Source organism: Mesocricetus auratus, unplaced genomic scaffold (assembly GCF_017639785.1).
Source record: "Mesocricetus auratus isolate SY011 unplaced genomic scaffold, BCM_Maur_2.0 Super-Scaffold_100013, whole genome shotgun sequence".
Classification (NCBI taxonomy): Eukaryota; Metazoa; Chordata; class Mammalia; order Rodentia; family Cricetidae; genus Mesocricetus; species Mesocricetus auratus.
Genome location: NW_024429196.1, coordinates 62,820,368 through 62,834,187, shown reverse-complemented (window position 1 = coordinate 62,834,187; position 13,820 = coordinate 62,820,368).

Genomic DNA, 13,820 nt, shown 5'->3' with positions numbered 1-13,820 from the left:
TTTTGTCCCTCCTATGGTTTTGTGCACTAATTTTAACATCTTTAAAATTTTCTTCTGTATGCCTTCAGGACATTTCCAATTTCCATTTCTTTCACATTACTAATTGAGATTCTATCATGAGGAAGAGTATTTTCCACTCCCTGCTGGTTGATTAAACATGGACTAGTGGGTACTTGTTTGATTCAACGGGTTGTCATCTGACAGTCATCACATGTTTCAGCACTCATAAACTTCAAATATGGGCACCCCTCCAAGGTGTTTTCTCTTTGTATCATTATCTTTGCTCTTTTTGGCATCACAGGGTTTCTGGGCTCACCTTCTATGGTCTGCCACACCCTGGATGTCTTTTTATCGGGAACTGATACTTAGAACCAACATCTGTGTTCTTCTTGGCTTGCCAGTTGCTACTGGATTGTCACTATTTCTAGAACTTCTCCATAGCTAGAACTAGAGGCTTGGATACTAGTTTATGCAAATGTACATGCTGTATGGATTTTATAAACAAACTAAGCATCCACAATTCCATACTTAGTCAACTAACAGGGAGAATTCTTACAATAGAATCTTAATCCTTCTTAATTTCTTTCCCTTTAGCATCCATCCAGTACCACAGAGACCATTCTACTCTTCTTTCCCCCTTATTGGTGACTTTCTTTCCTACAAAGATGAACAGCTCAAGTCTCAGCTGTCACATATTTACATGTTTTCAAACCCAATAGGGTGACAAATAACTCTGTGGAATTATTTCAGTTAGAAAAAGTTTTGGATATTATTTTCTTGAATTCCTATATTCTATAAATGAGAAAATCCAGGACCCTAAGTTGCCAAAGGGAAGAAACTAATTACTAGATGGAAATATAAAACTATAGGTGTCAGGATTAAAAATTTAATATTGTACATGTCACAGGTATGATTATCATAGACAGGAAATGTGGTCAGGTCACTGCTGAGAAGAGGTACCCACCCACTGTTCAATATAAATGAAGTCTTTTGTGCTTAAAAAATGTCAAGCATCCAGTCACCATGATTCATGTATGTAACAGGACCCAGAGCCAGTCAAAGACACACACTATGCATGTGATATCAGGACAGAGCTAGAAGATGGAAGACCATCATGTTTCCTTACCAGGCTTTATGTCTACAGTTACGGATACAATTGCTTTCCCAGCCATTACTAGCACTTATAAGCTTGTTACAAGAAATATAGATAAAGGGAATATTTTATCTCCTCCTCCTTATCTCTGTCTCCCTCCTCCCTCTTCCTTCTCCCTCTCCCTCCTCCTTTTCTTCTTCACAGCAGGTCTTGCTCTATAACTGAAGCTGGCCACAGACTCATTGTTTAGGCTGTCCTTCAACTCTTGGAAATCCTGCTTCTGTCTCCCACCTGAGACACCACAGGTGGTCTCCATCCCACCCCTCTTCCATGAGCGTCATCAGCCTCTTCCATGGCTGTGGTGCGACCACAGAACCTGAAACTTCCATAGTTACAAGGAACAGAAGAGTCAGCCTCCAGCAAGGCAATTTATTTTTAAGTCTGAAAAGCAATATTATGCAGCATGCTGAAACACTGATTTGCATCCCCTTCTGTGTCCTCCCCCTTGCTATGGAGAGCTTTGGGCCCTTAATGACCACTTGGGATATACTTCTCTTTCAGAAGACCAGTGCTGGGATGAAGAGGAGAAGCTTAACTGAACCCATGGTCACTGTGGCTACGGAGGGAGGTGTCTACAAGTGTCTGGACACTGAAACATGAGCCTTAGTTTTCTGTAAGATGATGCTATATGTGACCTTCAGAGATGGGTAGCTGTTACGAACATCCATATATGCTGTGAGCTAGAGCCTAAATCACACAGGGACAATATTTGCAGACCATCATTTGGAATGGGACTCACTGGTTCCTGTAACCCCCCTTTAGGTTCATCTGTCTGTAGAATTTCAATAACTCTGTCATATGATAGTTATCCCCCTCTGTATAATAATATGTTTAATTCCTAAGTCTTATCCAGGATGCTTGGTGGAGTTCATGTGTTCTTCACCCCGGCAGAATAAAGACCTAATGAAAGGTGAAGTGGGCCATTGCCTTGGATTTTGAGGAGCACTTCAAAGCTGGTGGATAGAGCCTGATTCTTCGGGAGACAGGAGCTTTTCACACCCATGGAAAGTTCCAAAGACATTGCATTCCTAGAGCAAGTACAAGGATTACCTGCCCGTCCTTCAGACAGACTGCTTCTTCCCAGCCTCTGACTCACTGCTGTCCTCTGCTTCCATTTGTATTTGCCATGTATTTTTCACTTCCTGCCAGCTATAATAAAATATTTAAGTGGAGATGAGTATAAAGGGTGATTATAACCAAGACTATTCTCTGGGGATATGAGTCAGTCCCAAGTCTTTATCCTGACTTGAGACATTTATAGGCATTAAAATTAGAGATGGCAGAACTCTGTGATTTAAGGGACTTGGAACTACACCTGAGTTTCTTGATTAAAAATAAGAACCATGCCAAGCCTGGAGGTACACACCTTTAAGCCCAGTACTCAGGAGGCAGAGGCAGGTGGATCTCTGTGAGTTTGAGGCAGGGCTGGTCTACATAGTCTGTTCCAGCAGGACAGTCAGAGTTAAATAGTGAGAACTTGTCAAAAAGAAAAAAAAAGAAAGAAAAGAAACAAAAACAAAGGAGAAAAAAAAAGACCCATTAAAGTGCCGTCTCTCAAAGCATCAAAGAGCCATTGCTTAAGTAATGTAGAAATGAGTTCTTACCATGGGATCTTCATCTCTTGAAGGGGCCTTCAGATTGCAGAAGACATTAGTAATATTTTCCAGGAAAAGTACTAATTCTCCATGGTTGCTGTGCTACTGAATCATCTTTTCTATTTATCAAAAAAAAAAGGTTTTCTTTGCTTCAATCCAAGAAAATAAAAGTTTTTTTTGTTTTGTTTTGTTTGTTTGTTTTTTTGAGACATGGTTTCTCTGTGGCTTTGGAGGTTGTCCTGGAACTAGCTCTTGTAGACCAGGCTGGTCTCAAACTCACAGCGATCCACCTGCCTCTGCTTCCTGAGGGCTGGGATTAAAGGCATGTGCCACCACCGCCCAGCTAAAAGTGTTTTTAATAAAAGAAATAAACTAATTTAAGACAAAAATAAACCCAGATCCTATTACTTTTGAAAAATCAACCAAAAAGCACTATGAAGATTTGGAATGATCTGATTGAGAGTGAACCACCATGCAGTTGCTGGGAATTGAACTCAGGACCTCTGGAAGAGCAGCCAGTGCTCTTAACCTTTGAGCCATCTCTCCAGGCCCTGGAATGATCTGATTGAAACACAAAATTTACAATAATAATAGAGTGAGGAAAATTATCCTCCAAGTAGATTTTCATCATTGGTGTTTTCTTTTCACATCTATTGATTAAGCTGAGGTTTCTCTTTAGCTTCACAGGGAATGGGAACACTGAAGTCCCCATACATCTGTCTAAATCTATCTGAAATGGGTCCTGTAAACTTTCCTGCACTGCCAATCGTCTCCTTTTGAATGAATTTCATATTCAAAACAAAAATTATGTTATGGCAAGAACATGTGATTATATAATGGGATAATTAATTGAAAATATTCAGGAGAACATAGAGGGTATTTCAAGTTGTAAAATGAAAACAGGTGCTGACTTCCTGGGTGTGAGGGGACAGGTGATTATTCATTGTTATGATCTTGTTTAAAAAGCTGATCTCCAAAACTCCTAAGTGGTTAGTTCCTACACCATTAATGTTTTTTGTTTTTAATTGAGTAGCTAAAATTCCAGCATATTTCAAGTCAAGTCTAACTCAAGATCACTACTTTTTCCATATGTTAAAACAGTTCTTTGGAAATAATAATAACTATGTAGGCCTAGATGGTTTATGAGAAATTACTCTCAGCTTGGCAGATGTATATTCTGTGGACTCAAGAGAATTTTTTTAAAGGAGCACTACATTTTATGTGCTTATTTTTAATGATATTCTAGCGTAACTATTTGTATCATCTGGATGATTTATTTTTAATAACTGTCGGGTGTTTTTATATGATTCCAGAGCTCTTTGATTCCAACAAGTTCTAGTGTCAAGCTAATGAAAACCAACCTGATGATATACAAGTCATGAAGGATGTGTGGGACCCATGCTGCACACAGCATGGCTTCTTGTAAGTATCAGGACAGCATCCTCACTGTCCTCAGGACACTAACATGTGACACCCTAGACAGCCTCCCTACCTTTGCCCTAAGAACATGAACAAACCCCACCTCCTCGTAACTTCTCTCTTCAGAACCCAGGAAATGGCAATGGATTTCCAATAAGATGTCATTCTCACTCCAGAGAATTACAGAAGACAAGAGGGGGGCATTGTTCCCCCTTTTATTTTAGAAGCACTCTTATTTATATATCAATCCCCATTCCCTCATACTTCCATCTTCCCATGCTCCCCACCGAACCCTCCAACCCACCCCCTCCCACTACCCAAGGATAGTGAGGCCCTCCATGGGGGACCATTAAAGTTCATCACATCACTTAGGGGAGGGCCTAGGCTCTCCTTCTTGTATCTGGGCGACAATAGAATCCCTCCACAGGGAATGGGCTCCAAAAGTCCATTTGTGCTCTAGGGATAAACACTGGCTCCACTGTTAGAGGTCCCATAAACTGCTCTGGCCTCCTAGCTGGCACCCACATTCAGAGGGCTTGGTTCGGTCCAATGCTGGTTTCCAAGCTTTATGACTAGTAACTCTGTGCTCTCACTTGCTCAGGTCAGCTGTTTCTGAAGGTTTCTCCAACATGGTCTTGGCTCCTTTGCTCATCCCTCCTCCCTCTCCGCAACTGGATTCCAGGAGTATGGCTCAGTGCTCAGCTGAGGGTGCCTGTTTCTGCTTTGATCAGCTACTGGATGAAGACTCTAGGAATGGCAATCAAGGTAGTCATCAATCTCATTATAAGGGAAGGACATCAAAGGCAGCCTCTCCATCACTGCCTAGATTCTTTGTTGTGGTCATCCCTGTGGATCGCCTAACTTTTCCCCTGTGCCAGACCTCTCTTCAAATCTATACTGGCTCCCTCTATCAAGGTATCTCCTTTCTTGCCCTCCCTTATTCCTCCCCTGTCTCAATCCTCCTGTTCTTTCCTGTTCTCCTCCCCACTCCCCTTCTCCCCCTCTCTCCTTCCCACCTTCCTCCTTCCTCCCTCCCCCTGCTCCCAATTTGCTCAGGGGTTCTTGAAAAACTTGGTGAAGAACTTTGAATAGTGAAGGAACACAATAGAAGCTACTGCCTAAAATAAAATGTACACATGTTTGAGTAGAAGAAAACTGTGAGTAAGTCAACTACCTTGCTTGCTTGGAACCTTCTTAACTTTAATGCTGAAAGTCACACACCCCCAGGCAAGTCTAGACAATTGAAAACCTTAGGGTACCAGGTATAAACTCACAAACCTGCCGATCTCGTTTTATCCCTCCTGAATTGTCATTTTAAAAGAGCCCCAGAAGGTGCTAGAAGAGCCTCCTAATTAGCATCAGCTGTCAACCTGACACAGTCCCTGGTTGTCTAAGGGAGTCTCAACTGGGGGATTGCCTCAATCGGATTGGCCTGTGGGCAAGTCTGTTCAGCATTTTATTGCTGCCTAATTGATGCCCAAAAACCCCGCCCACTGTGGGCGGTGCTCTCCCTGGGCAGGTGGGCCTGGGCTGTGTAAGGAAGGTAGCTGGCCTTGAGCCTGGGAGCAAGCCAGTAAATAGCATTCTTCCCATGGTTTCTGCTTCCGTTGCTACTTGAGTTCTTGCCTTGTCTTCTCTCAATGATGTATTGCAACCTGGAAGTGTAAGCCAAATAAGCCCTTTCTAATCCAACTTGCTTTTGGTCACAGTTTCCCAGGGCAACAGATGGCAAAGTAGAACAAAAGTCCGCAGCCGTGGCTCCTTCGATCTTTGGGAACAATCTGTTAAGCAGTGTGGGCTCACTTGGACAATAGTGGCACTACTGATGTGGGGGCAGCCAACTGCTCTCTGGTTGGGTCTGAGACCCACTCGGTAGACGGAAATACATGCACAGTACTAGAAACATGGTTAAAACAGCAAAAACATGATAGAGAAGATCATAGTCTCTAGTGGGGAACCAAATACTGTTGTTTACCTAAATGGACATAGTGTTGGGGCTCTCTCAAAATATTATAGTTACAGCCACTGCCGTCATTATCGACCAATGCTAATAGCCATTATAGATCAGTGACAATAGTCATTATAGAGCAATGATATTAGTCATTATAGATCAGTGCTACTCTCAGCCTTAAATGGAGAAGCTTCATTTTTCCAGAAATGGTGGTGAATGCTGATATTTGTGTCTGTGCAGGGTGCTGAATTAAGTGATAGATGAGTGTTATCCCTGAACAAGTCTTTAGTACCATCCCCTCCAAGACTGGGGGAACATTGGGAAGGGAAGGTGGGAAGGATGTGAGAGTCGGAAAACAAGGGGAGGACTGTGAAATAACGACTTTGGGTCAAGGCAGCCAATTACAATCAGAAACTCACAGCCCCCCTGGATGCCTGTACTCGATCAGTACAAGGTTGGGCCTGTCAATAGTCAGGCATGGATGAGGAGGGCTTTAGAACCCTCTACCCCTCACCAATGATCTATTGACAGATCCAGGGATGGGGAAATCATTATCTTTAGTTGTGTACCCACTGAGGACCCAACCAGGCTCCAATGACAAGTTCCAATCCTATTGTCACATAGCTGACTCTGGTTAAACTAAATAGGTCACTAAGAGTACCGATAGTCATGAGAAAAGGACATGTAGGAGAGAGGGAAAGGGAGTATCATAAGGACAGGAAGGGAGATAAAAGGGGGGAAGTAATCAGAATACATTATATACCTTATGAAATTGTCAAATAACAATATTAATTTTAAAAACCAAGAAAATAAAAGACAGAGAAGAAAGCCTCATGTGGTGGTGTGCACCTGTTTTCTCTCGGAAGCTGAGACAGGAGAATTCAGAATTCAGTTCCAGCCTGGCTTACAGAGTGAGTTCCAGGACAGTCCAGCCTTCATAGAAAGACCCTTACAAATGAGACAAGAAAAATTACACTAAACTGGTCTCTGAGATTTACCTTTTGACATTTATATTTTTTTGTATTTCATTGTTTTTAAAGAAACCAGTAGTCATAAAAGGTAGTTGTAACATTATACTTTAGTTTATATGATAAAGTATATTTTAAGTGCATATAATCTTATCTTAAATGTTACTTAATACCTACTTTATTATATAAAATATAATTGAGTGCTTTATGAATATGTGAAACCTGAAAGGAGTAAGATGTTCATAATTGAGGAATAAAGGCAATCCTCTATCACCTTGTATAATCATGTAAACACACAACGAGCTATCTGGAAGGTCTGCTTTAATTTTCAGTTTATTGACAGTGTATTTTTATTTGTATTCAATTGCTGTTTTTATGGCTATATAGATAGAGCTGAGATAGAAACGTTAGGTGTGTATATATATACACATATATACTCATATTTATAAATATGTAAATAGGATAATGAAAAGAATTTCAGCAAACAATGAAGTGCATGAGAATTTTTGAAGGAATATACATATATATTTCATTAATATATTTATTATTTATTCACTCTTTGGTTGGCCTGATGACTTAAGTCCACTCAATTTTATTTCATTAACTCTCCCAGCCTTTTTGGCCCATAGTAAGCTGAATCCAGCACCCACAGTACATTTGCTATCCCCAAGTGGACTTAGCCATGGCTAAGTGGACAGGTTGTAGTACATTTCCCTATAAAGTAAATTACCTGTAATGGTTCTTGCTTCCTGTTATAGGATGTGAGCCCATCAGTCAGAGATGTACACCAGAGCCAATCACAAGCCTGGGTGATCTGAGTCTTCTTGACGGCCCAGGATCACTGACATCCCATGGGATACACTGGCTCAAGAAAACTGTTTAACTCTGAACAAGAGGTGGCACAGCTTTCGGAGTTCCTGAATAGACTAGGAAACCAGACAGTTTCAACTGAGCTACTACGCTCTGTCCTAAGTATTTACGGAAGATTAATGGAGAAGGAACTGTCTTGCATCTTAGGGGTTTCCTGTCTATTTTTTTCCCCTAGTAAGAATTAAAACAGAGCCTTTTGTATGCTAGACAAATGCTCTGTCATTGAGCCGCATCCCTGGTATCATCCAGAGTCTTACCTGGCCCCAGATGTTTTGTGGATATACCAGGCTGTGCCAGGGTATGGAGCAATGATCTCAATTGTTTAGGGCTTCAACTGTGGCTCTCTCCAGTGTGTATGCTGAGGCAGTAATTCCCAAGGTGGCTGTATTTGGAGATATGATTCTTAGCAGGTACTTCTGATTCATTGAGGGTCTTAGAGTGGGTTCCAAATCTGTAGGATAGTAGTCTTATAAGAAAAGGAAAGGAGAAAGGAAGTCACCCCCCGTCTCTGCCATGGGGAGACTTGGTGAGAAGGCGGCTGCTTATGGTCAAGAAGAAATCCTTATGAAAACCACACAGCCTGAAACTCCATCGTGGACCTCTGCTAAGTCACCTGGTCTATGGCACTTGGTTGTGGCTGACTGAGCAGATCCACACACTGTCTTTAGCAGTATCTTCAGCTGGCCTCCAGCTCTGGCTGTGATGTAAAAATATTTGATTCAGCTTTTCTGTGCACGTGAGCAATCCAGAGTTCATGCAGAATACATATATCCTGATACATGTCAAGTTCCAAATTCATTGAATTTCTGGCTTTTGTTGTGTCCCAGTTCCATGAACGTAAGGTACTTCCGTTACCATCAGTTCCCAGTTGCTCTCACTTTAGGTCTCTACCTTTTCCGTTGCAACAGGGTCTTACTGTGTACCCTAGGTAGCCCAGGCTGGCCTCAAACTCACAATCCTCTATCTCTGCCTCCCTAGTGCTAGGATCACAGGTGTGTCCGAATGTGCTCCCCTTGTTTTAGGTCTGTTCAAATGTATAATGAGTGACTTGTCTTGATAAAATAATATTAGGTTAGTAACATAGTGTTTGTGCGTATGTTTTTCATCTGTTATCTGGGAAATCATACAACTCCTGCTTACAGGAAAGGCTTCAAGTTTTATCCACGACTTGCTGTACAGTGACGTGGATGTCAGGAGAAATCAGTTTCTCCCCATCTGCCCTCCCTCGCTCTCCCTGGGGCTTGCCCAGCTGGATTTGTTGTAAGAGTGTTAGCACAAATGACGACAGTCTAGAGATGTTGCTCAATATTTAGTCTGTTTGTTTATTTTCCCATTCTAGCTCCAGGATTTGGAGATTTCCTTGCCTTGTGGAAGCCTTCTTACTTGGCCAGATTTTCCCCTCCCCTCCTCCCAAACACCGGACCTGCCATCTCTTTTAACACTTTCTCTCCTTCTCCCACCTAAGACTCAGCAGTCAAAGCCATAATGCTTGTCGCATGGCATTATTACTGTAGATGTCATATACATTTTTCCACAGTGCTCATTTCATCAGTGCCTCAAGTCCATGGATATGCAGTGTCTTAATCCATGAGAGAGGCTGTAACAAACTGCCTAGCCTGGGTCACTTACAAGTAGCAGAGGGGTACTATATACTGTTCTGGAAGGAGATAGTCCAAGATCAAGGGGCTGGCAGATTCCATGTTCATTGAGGCTTCATTCCCCAAACTTAGCTCCCTATACATCTCCTCAAATGGCTGAAGGAGTAAGCGGGCTAACTCAAATCACTTTATAATTTTTCTTCTCTCTATGTATTTTTATTTGTATATATTCATATGTGCATGTGTACATATGGAATGTTTAGTCTTCCCGCCAGCCACCTGGACCCTGCCCAGCTGTCTGAACTCCCAAATAACACACAAGCACTATATTAATTATGAAGTTGTTGGCCGTTTGTTATGGTTTCTAATGGGCTAGCTCTGACTTAATCATTGACCCATAATCACCAATATATATATATATATTGACTTATCTTTCTGAGAATGCCAGACTTGTGTTCTCTCCTCTAGGGATCACATCTCAATGAATCTCCTCACTACATTTCCCAGAATCCTCCCAGACTCCTAGTCCCACCTATCTTGCTTCCCTATTGGCCAACAGTGCTTTAGTCAAACCAATCAGACACATATACATATTTACAAAATGACATCTCCCAACATACATATAAATGCCCGTGGACAGGTGTGTGTGTGTGTGTGTGTGTGTGTGTGTGTGTGTGTGTGTGTGTGTAGGCTAAGCTACTGTGTTGAGTATCTTCTACTCTGTTCACCTTATTTTTTCAAAGGATCTTATCAACCCTGAAGCTTGTCAGTTTTGTCAATTTCGCTATATTGACTAGCCAATGTGTTTCAGGGCCCCTCATGCCTCAGTTTCTCATTACTGACCTTACTGAGCATGCATGGCCACACCCAAATGATTACACGGGTGCTGAGGATGTGAACGTTCCATGATGACTTAGTAAACACTCTCAACTGAGCCTTCTCCCAGCTTCTGTTTGCTCTAGTTTTTGAGGCAGGGTCTGATAAAGATGTAGTCAAACCTGCAAGCCCCTGCCCTTAGCTGCCCTGGCTGGACCCTTGAGCTTCTTTTATAAAGGCATTAATCCCATCCCTGAGGGCAGAGGTCTCATGACTTAACCACGTCCCTAAGGTTGTTGGTTGGGTCTTATAATAGTGGAGTTGTGAGGGATGCAGACATTCTGTCCATAGCATCCAGGACCCTGAATCAGCCCTTTAAGATGGGGGGAAACTAGGATGTTGACATGAAGGCTTTGCTTTGTTCATCTCTCAAGGTTCACTTTTATGGGGCATAGTTTACATGAAATATTTCTTTTTATTTCTGCTTTATCCAACAACCCGGGACAGAATGAAAGTAAGCCACGGGGAGCTGGATGCTGCCTAAGAGCCCTCAGCAGTGAAGTGGAGATAAGATAGACAGAGCTAAGCTAAGTACTTAGGAAACAAATAGAAATGCATCTCTGCCACCCAGAGCATTGTGGCTGAGCAGAGGCTCCCAGAATTCTTTCCAAAATTGTATGAGACCTTCAGTTATTTTACAGAAAAATTGTGCTAAGTCATCCAGACAGCAGTGTTACATATAAAATGTTAAAAACCATAATCTGTGGTAATATCTTGCTTGTATAAATAAAGCCTGTCTGAAGGTCACAGTATGAAGTGTGCCACTAGTAGGAAGCCAAAGCCACCTTTACCTCCTTAACATCTCAGCAGACAAGAGAGCGAGTTCCTGTTTCTGTCTGCTTATATCCTCTCTCCACCCAGCCATCTTACTTCCTGTCTGTGCCTAGCCATCTCTTCCTGTCTGTACAGACCTCCAGACCTCTATGGTTAGCTAGTGGCAAGCTTCATCCTCTGATGTTCAGACAGGCTTTATTTGTACAAGCAAGATATCATCACATAAGTCATCATTCTGCACATTAAATTTCCAGAACTTGATTATCCTACAAGACTGACCAATTAGCTCCCTACTCCCAACAACCACTGCCTGGCTGTCTACTTTTTAATTAATTAGTTGATTTTTCATATTTTAAATTATGTGTGCATGTGTGTGTATGGGTATGAGTATATACCCATAAATGCAGAAAGTCATGGAGGCCAGAGATGTCGGATCCCCTGATTGGAGTTCAGGTGGTTATGAGCCACCCAATGTCTGTGCTGGGAACCAGACTCGGGTTATTTTCAAAGGCAATACCCTCATTTAACCACGGAAATACCTCTCCATCTCCTCTACCATACTTTTTCCATCTCCTCTACCATATTTTTCCATATCCTCTACCATACATTTAGCGAGTTGGATGGTTTTATGTTCCACACATATGTATACTCATCAGTTTCTGTGTTTCTCCTTATGAATTCTTTGCTTATCATAATACCCCCTGAGTTCACTCATGCTAGCCTAAATAGCAGACTTTCCATCTTCTAAAAGGCTGAATAGTCTCAAATGTACATGTATATCTTGTATATACAAGTATATATACATGTATGTATATATTGTGTCTATGTATATAGGTATACATACATAACACATTTTTATTGATGGGGATCAGACCTAGTACTTTGTACCAGGTAGGAAAGTGTTCTGCACTGAGTTAAATCACCAGCCCACATCATATTTTTAATGAAGTTAAATCAGAGGAAACCATAACAAAAACTTACTAAGTGGAAATGTATATGAAATTACTTCAGCAGGAAGGAAAGAAGGGGGTTATAGGATACTAACATCAAATATTCTTTAACACAGTAGGATAACTACTGTTGACAACAATCATTTGACTATTTCACAATAGTGTGTAAACGGTGCTTTAGTTTGGTTCTAAAATCCTGTGTGTTAAAAGCTTATCCCCTCACGTGATGCTATTGGGAAGTGGTGGAGACTGAGGTGGGATCTGACTATGAGGTGAACAGCTTTCTTTTCCATGTGTTTCCCTAAGATGTGGTGATGCACCCCAAGTCTAAAGGCAATGTGGATTGATACCTCCAAAACACTTCCCCGCTTTAAGGTGGCTACATTAGGAATGCTGTTATAGTAATGGACAGCTGACTAACATGGAAAGGATTAGTACAATGAGAAATGTTACATCTCTAATGTATGCCAAATATGAGGCTCTAACCACCACATAGGGTACAAATGTATTGAAGTGCCTTGGTGTACCCCACGTGTATGTGCGATTACCTTATACTAATTATAAGTACGTATCTTGGCACTGGACCGCTGGCTCAGCAGGTAAAAGCACTTATTGCTTATACTGGGTAGTCTGTGAGATACTGTCTCAACTGATGATTGATTAGCCCTCAGTCAATTGTGGGTGGCATTCACAGGCGGGGCTGGGCTGCTTGAGAAAGTCAGCAGAGCATGGGCCAATGAGCAAGCCTGTAGGCAGCTTTCTCCAGGGTTTCTGCTATCATACCTGTTTGGGTTCCTGCACTGACATCCCTCAGTGATGGACTGTGACCTGAAAGAATAAGTCAAACGAATGTTCCCCTCCAAAATGCTTTCGTTTTATCACAGCAACAGAAAAGCAAATCAGAACGCTGCTCTTACAGAAGATCCAGGTTTACACCCTCATAGGGCAGCTCATAACTGCCTGTGACTCTAGTTCCAGAGACTCTTTAAGGCCTCCATGGGTTTCTGCATGTACATGCATGTTGCATATAAATATACTTACACACACACACACTATAAATAATTCTTATGCTCAAGTTTCTGGATGTAAAGGATTTGAGTACAGGTGCATGTCACCTTTTAATGAATTTATATGTCAATAAATTCATAAGTTGAAAATATCCCAATTTGAAACACGTTTAATAAATCCTATTTAAGAATATATTCACTTACAGATATGGTGGCACATGCCTTTAATCCCAGAACTTGTGAGGCAGATTTCTGTGAGTTTGAGACCAGCCTGGTTTACAGAGTAAGTTTCAGGAAAGCCAAGAATATACAGAGAAACTCTGTCTTGAAAAAACAAAACCAAAACAAGATATCATTACTTAGCAACACAGAATATTGCGGATTGCTGGTTATGTCCCTGTGGTCATATGGCAGATTGAGTAGTGGTGCCTATTGTTGCACCATGTCATGAGAAAGAAATGCAAAGTCTATCTATTGCCAGCCTCAGAAGAGATGCAAATTCAGAATCCAAATTATGGTTTCTGATGAATGTGAATGTGTATTAATACAGCCATTACAACTTAGAAGTCATTTGTATATTGCCATGTAGGGACATGCCTGACTGGGGAAGTGACAGAATGAAGAAAAGATAGGCCTTCAGATACTTGAACAGGAAACTG